Source organism: Telopea speciosissima, chromosome 7 (assembly GCF_018873765.1).
Source record: "Telopea speciosissima isolate NSW1024214 ecotype Mountain lineage chromosome 7, Tspe_v1, whole genome shotgun sequence".
NCBI classification, from domain to species: Eukaryota; Viridiplantae; Streptophyta; class Magnoliopsida; order Proteales; family Proteaceae; genus Telopea; species Telopea speciosissima.
The window spans coordinates 21,933,446-21,941,147 of record NC_057922.1 but is presented as its reverse complement, the minus strand read 5'-3'; positions in this window follow the sequence as shown (position 1 = coordinate 21,941,147).

The window sequence follows — 7,702 nt, the reverse complement described above, 5'->3', positions numbered from 1 at the left end:
TTTTCCATCCTTGAAGGCACATCAGAGTTGTTATGCCCCGACTATGATACCGTTTCTTGGAAATTGGGTAGATTTCGTATTTTTATCAGCTCCATTTTCTGCTCGCTCCATTTGCCCAAATTCCTCTAATAAAGGGGGAGGGGGTGGACCCCACTTGGACAGTGTGTTCAGGCAGGGTAGGGTAGTCATTTCCGCCTCCTCTATTAGAGGAACTTGGGGAAATGGAGCAGATAAGGTCCGTAGAATTCACCCTAAAAGCTAACCATTAAGGAGATAGTCTCCAAGTCCTGGTTAGCCTTAAGATCATACTATTCACATCTGATGTGGAATGGTTACTTTCGCGTGGAACCCCAACACATGTAAACAACTTGTCCTTTGAATTTGGGCTCCAATTGAATGATAACATGGTAGTTATTAATAGCGTGATGGAATAGGTAGGTCCCTAGCAGAGGTCCAATGGAACCCAACTCCATAAACTAAAATATAAATACAGCTTAATCTCAAAATAAATTGTGGGCAAGAGATCGTTATCTGATCATGTAGCGTTTGCACCAACACAGGGTCAATGCACGCAGAGGCATCACCATAGATGTGATTTTTTATTTCGTGGGGGGAGGGGGCAGGGCAGTACTTTCACGTGCTCCTGTGTTTGACCACATGAGCCACGTGACCAGGTAGCATTCTTTTTCCCATAATTTTTTAATGGAAATTTATGAAGTAAAATATTTTGAAAAGGTGATTGGATGGTTTGGATTTAGCTTAAGTAACTATGGTGGGGTGCACTGGTCCATTGGATGTAAGAGAGATACCCAAGCCCAGCCCATCTATTAATCTGGTAAATGTGGCAAACCTTATAAAAAGCCCTTTAGTCAAATGTGGCCAGGTCTGGGCAAATGGTTAGAATGGCGATCTTTGGTAGAGATGTAAATGAATAGCCGAAATCCATTTTTGTATTCGAGTCTGTATCCATTTAACACTATCCGAATCCGTCCGAAAGCTAAACGGATACGGATACGGATAGGCTATAGCTATTCGAAAAGTTATATTTACATATAAACGGATAAAATATCTGTTCCGTATCTGTGTCCATATCCGTTTAGCACTATCCGAATCCGTCTGAAAACTAATCGGATGCGGATGCGGATGCGAATATAGCACTATCCGAGCCGAATCCGATCCGTTTGGGCCAGGGTGGTAAATTAGTATGTACTTATAGACTAATATGGAAACAAGTTTCCAAATAATAAACTTCTTATTTTCGTATGGGTTTCAGCCATCCAGATGGCATCTACTATGTGTGGGTTCCCCCCACCCACCCACCCACCCACCCACAATCAATCTAACATCCACCAAGCGTTCAAATTAGCAAATCAGACACACCGACTTAACGATTGAAAACCTTACAAAATCTTGAGACAAAAAAGCCCTCACACGTCACTAGACACCGTCACTTCCACCAACCAAGGGTAATGAGGTATAATGAATTGAAGACCTATAATTCATGTTCTGCTCACCAACCTAGAGCCTCAATCGCTCAATCCTACTCCACTTATTAGTCTTTGCTCCATAGAAGAGTAACCATCCACAGGATCCACCTCGACCGGGAAACAGAACCATGGACTGGGCAACTAGTGAACCCCGTCCACAACCTAGCACCCCAAGCATCGCACAAGAAATAAACCTGCCGTATGGGGGCATGATCATTTCCTTTAGGCTTCGTTTGGTTGCAAGGAGAAACGAAGGGAAAGAAAGGAAAAAATTTTAAATCTAAAAAAGAAATTTTTATAATCATTAACCCATTTGATTGTATAAATTATTTAAATTTCTTACTATATTTAGTAATGATACATTTTACATTTTAAATCAAAGGAAAATTGATGCAAAATAAAGTAAAATTTAATAACCAAATATGGAATGATTTAGAATTAGTGACATTGTCATATGGGGTAATGATTATAAAAATTTATTTTTTAAATATGAAAATTTTACTTTCTTTCCATTTAATTCCCCTTGCAACCAGAGCCTTAGTGAGGTTGTTAGAATTCACTGCACCATGTTACGTACAAATACAGGTCATGATTAACATGCACATCCGTAAATTAGTTTTATATTATTTGAAAGAAAATCTTGACGAACTTTCAATTCAATCACACTCGATCTTTGTGGTTATTACTAAAAAAAAAAAAAAAAATTCTTTGTGATCATTTAAGCAAACACCTTCTAACAGGATATTACAGTAGAAACAATTTTTTATAATAAAAACACTAATTAACCAGCATCAGTCCCGTTCTTTTCAAAAAACAACCATACATAGAGAAGGAAGAGATCACTACATAACCTTAAATTTCATCCAAGAAAAACTGCAACTCAAGTGCACAATTCATTTCCTCTAATTTCTCCTCAGCCAGGTGTGGGGTGGATATAATGGGCAATGTCTACACTATATTCCAAACACCCCCCCCCCCACCCTCCCCCCCAAAAAAAAGCCCCAATTAAGTGGAAAAGAAGAAATTTGAAAATCAATTTGAATAAAGAAAGTAATCAAACTGCACAAGGTCAAGAGAGAGATACAAGAAAAATCAACCCGGCCAATAAAATATTGTTCCAAATCAGGACAAATAGTTCGACAGGGATCCAAAAAGCCCTGCCCAATATAGCCTAGCGAGTATGAATGTTCAAATCCACCATAAACGAAACAATAGAATACTTCAGCTGGTTTATTACGGATTATCACCCTAGAGAAAAAAACATCCATTGTATAAGGAAGAAAAAAGAAAGAAAAAAAGAACAAGAATAAAAACAAGCACACCAAAACAGAACAAATTAAAGGAACACAGCAACAGAAAAAGGTATGTAATGTACTAACTAACAACATATTTAAGGCGAAATCTTACCCTCAAGACCCAAATGCATTCTAGTAAGGGCAATTTCCTGAACCAGGAGACTCTACTCTTCACGGTGAGTACCTTGTGTAGCTGGACTGCACAAAGAAGAACTTAAAATCTAGTTATCAGGATAGCACTATCAGGAAGTGGAGACAAAATCATGGGAATATGGGAGGTTCAAAAGCAAAGAAGTGAAAGTTTCTTAAGAATTTAATCAGACAAGTAAGTATATATATATATATATGCCAGTGAAATGGTACATGATATTTAACTAGCTAGAACAATTACAATGAAGGAAGAAGGAAAAAACAATGTGAACTTGGTAAAACCTCGCAAGTAACTGCATAAAACTGTGGTTAAATTGATCTAAATTCACAAGCTGTACACCTAAAACAAGGTTTGCCAAAATTCACATATTCCAGCCAGAAAAAAGAACTTGTAAAAAGAGAGCCATAAGTCCCTAATTCCATATCCATCCATAAGCTTAGAAACAAACCCAAAAAAAAGGTACCCTAGGATTGAAGTTTATAAAGCTTCCCTATTAAGTTTTCAGTAACGCACCAGCAAACCATGGCCATCGGTTGGATCAGAATGGACCAGTAGGCTTAATTTTGAGTGCCCAATGGGTTATATTGGCCATTGGGTTATTAGTATTTTTAGGTTTTCTACTGTAACAGATTTGAGGTGTTTGTTTTATTTTCTTAGAATTTCTAGGAACTTTCTACTTTTAAGAGTTATGTAGTGATTTTCCTTAGCTTGCACATGGAAAGTTTCCTAAATTGTGCTATTTTTTTAATTCCATAGATGAAGAGAAAGGGCTACACAACTCCCCTACGATTTTGAGATTCAAACATTGAGCTTTTGCTTGTTAGTTCTGTGGAGATTCAGAGCTCCTTTGCTGTGAGAGGCAGTAAAGTCCTGGTTGGTTATCTGTTGTTTACCCTTTTCTGAACATACAAGTTCAGATTTTGTTTTGTTCTACTTACTAATCTGTAAACTAACCATTGTTAGTTCTCTCTTTAGTTTTCAGATCACTTTATGGGTAATGAAATATAGCCTCCACCTCTGTCCATTGTTCTCAACTTCTATTGGCGCTTCACTGCCCATCCTTGAGTGCTGTTACAGCAGTACTTCTTCCTTGGTTTCTATTTTTACAAGCTTATAATTGCTGAAATTTACTTATAGTTTCTGTCCACCCTGATTTGAAGCAGGGAGAACTGATGCAGCAACAAACCACTAGCAAACCATGGCCATCAATTGGGTCAGACTGAACCAAGAATGGACCAATAGGCGTACTTTTGAGTGCCCAATGAGTAAAATGGGTCATGGGTTTAATATTTTTGAGTTTTTCTATTGTAATAGACCAATTCTATAAAATCCCAAATATGAGGGATTTGAAATCTATACGAAATTAGGTGTTTGTTTATATTTGCTCAGAGTTTCGAGAATTTTTCTATTTTTTATGAGTTGAATTGGAATGACTTTCCCTAACTTCTTGTATACATAAAGAGAAGGGGCTACACAAACGCCCTACAATTTTGAGATTCAAACATAGCTTTTGCTTGTTAGCTCTGTGAGATTCAAAGCTCCTTTGTTGTGAGAAGCAGTGAAGCGCTTGGTCGGATGCCAAAATGGACTTGTGAGATGCTAGTCAGGTTCTAAGTGAGAGTCCTAGTCCATATCCTTCTCTTCTATACTTTTTCTTTCCTTTCTCACGGTCAATTTTCTGTTGTTTACCCTTTTCTGCACATACAAGTTCAGATTCTGTTTTGTTCTTCTACTTGCTAATCTGTTGGCTAACTATTGTAGTTCTCTCTTCAGTTTTCAGATCTCTCCAATGCCGTTATAGCCTCCACCTTTGTCCATCGATCAGAACTTCTGTTGGCACTTCACTGCCATATTTGAGTGTTGTTACAGTTTTAATAACTAAAAGGGTCTTTCTGGTATCATTTTTCATTTTGTTTTTCTGACACAAATAATTTTACAAGTGTTTGGTACAATTTATAGACCCTATTTCTGTTTACAAAACATCAAAGTAATAGAAAAACCATAATAAAGTTGAGAGTTGAGAGTTGAGGCCTTATTATGGATTTTGGCCAAAAAAAATTTTTAGTCATTTTCCTAAGTTGAGGGTAAATGAGTCATTCTCTCCTTTAATTAGAAAGGCAAGCCCCCATTCCCACCCCTTTTTCTTTTTCTTTTTCTTTTTCTTCCCCACCCTGCACCCCGCTCTGCACCTCCGCCCATCTTATCGCTCCTCATCTCTCTGCCGATCAAGGCGGCAAGTGGAATAAGATTATGATGATTACGCCTCCCTTCCGCGGACGCCATTTCGACCGGACCAGTCTCTGGTTTAAGCCCACAGCAGGCTGAAATTGTGAAGTCCAAATACCAACTCCCAAGTACTGCAAGTACTACTTAGTACTTGAAGATTATTAAGGAAGTAATGGGTTTGTAGATATATAGAGCGAGCGAGAGCGCACCGGGGTAACCCCTTCTAACCCCTTCTGCTCTCCTTGTAATCTCTGACTCTGTCTATTAGATTTTGCTACTCAGAGGGGCATGCGTTTGACTGCACCTAAAACTGCCCCAACCCCACTCTTCTTCAGCCTTAATCGAGAACGCTTTATTTGATAATAAAAAGAACTCCCACCTTCATCTTCCCCACCCCTGGCCACTACTTCCCACGATTCACAGAGCTCTCTTCCCTATAAACAGAAAGTAGAAATTCTCCATTTATTACTCCGGATATTCTCTCCATTTCTCTCATTATACTGTAATAGAATTGGGAGGAAGAGGATAGCCAAAAACATAAAAGGAACTCTTCGCTAGATTTGGGAAAGAAGATGGGTGATCGGAGAATTTCTTCACCTACCACTAAAATATATAAAAACTATTTACACTTTTTTTTTTTTGTAAATAAAAATTTATTGAAGATTAAAAAAGAGGCAAACAGCCTTAAAAACAGACTAAAGGGCAAAGAGAGCTAAAGTTAAACAGGGAACTCAGTCCTAAAATATATTGGCAAGGGCAACAAGCTACTCGCTCACCCAAGAGAAGTAATAAAATAAAGCTACGGGGGATCTGAGAGGCGCACCGAAGGGATTCTTATCCTATTCGATCGACGAGGGATCTCTGCATATAAACCAAGCGGAACAAGAGCTACACGAGCTAATTACCAAACTCATTTTACATTTTACATTCTGCATTCTATTGTGTTTATTAATAGTTATCAAACAATTTTTATTTTTTTGATAAAAATGGTTTTTAGTAATGATTTTTTTTTTTAAATAGACCAAAAAACAAAATGAAAGATGATACCAAAAAGATCCTAAACTACTTGGTGGGTATTTTTGTAAGATGAAACCTAATTTTGGATAATCTCGTAATTTTTCTATTTTATTTTTGGAAAAGGTTTACTGAGCATCTGATATTTTTGTATCTATTTCTCATTTTCATATGAAATGAATTTGTTGCCCTTTTACCAAAAAAACAAGAAAAGAGTTTGTTGCCCTCTGTTGTATATATCTCATTGATGCACTCCACTCTACTTGCAAAACAAAAAAGTAAGGCAAGAGTTCTCTAGGAGTGTGGCCCCTAGGCACGCAGCAAGGGTCATTTTGCTCTCCCCCCACCCCATGTGTCTGGGCGCAGGGGCGGACTCACCCACAGAGAACATTTGTCCAAAAAAAATTGATGCACTCTGCTACGCCACTTGCTCATAAAATCTCTCTCATTTCTTATATGGTCAAATGGATTACTGGAGAGATACCAAAAAAAAAAAAAAGGATTACTGGAGAGATTTTTAAACCACTTAAAAGGATTTTTGGACTTTTCAATCATTAAGGGACGGGGAGCATAGCTAATCCAAGGACCATGGTTCGTAATATTGGGAATGAATTGGTTGAGTTGCTTGGATCAGATAATGGTTTGAGGTATTGGTATTGGATCGCCCGATACCATATTGGTTGAACGATACGGACAAGGGATACAATAGACAAGAAAATCTATTTTTAAGGAAACCCAAAGATAAACTTGTCCGATATGGCCGATCCATGCCAATACTGTATTAGTATCATATCGATTTTGAAGATGACCAATACTCAATCCGATATTATACACTAAAACCATGGGTCAGACGGTATCATCCAAGGCCGATCCCAAATATTGTATCGATCAAACACCAATCTACCGGTACAATCCAAAGATAAAAAAAAAATAATAATAATCATTTTTTTATTAAAAACAAGAAACATTTTCAACCGAAAGATATTATGCTTAAGGTCCAAGTTTCCCTCCACCCACGGTGAATAGGGTGGGAGAAGGCGGGAATAGGTATTGGGAAGATATTTTGGAATATACTAAAACCCAAGTAGGGGTTTGTGAACCGAAAATGAATTTCCTCTGGCCGTAGCAAAAACTGTGGTGGGTTGGTTATTTTACAGGTGACTCCCACCTAGGGCTCACCTGTGAAATGACGAATTCCTCCCTATTTTTGGGGTGGTTTTTGAGGATTTGACTCCTATTCTGCAGTGGTGGGAACTGGAGTGTCCAACACCACCCTAGGATGAAGGCACGTGGTATATTATTAGTCCAACGGTCAAATGAAAATGGGCAATTGTAATCCATTTTCCATCTTTCATACTCTCGTTCTCCCAAAATCCGACCCGAAAATACAAAAACCTCCTCTCGTTTTTTGGTTTCTCTCGGACTCTTCCCCTTTTATTTCCGATAGTCTCCAAGGAACGAAGCTCCCCTACGTCATGAAAATGAAAAGATTACAACCCCTTATCGTATTGTATTACACCTAAATGATT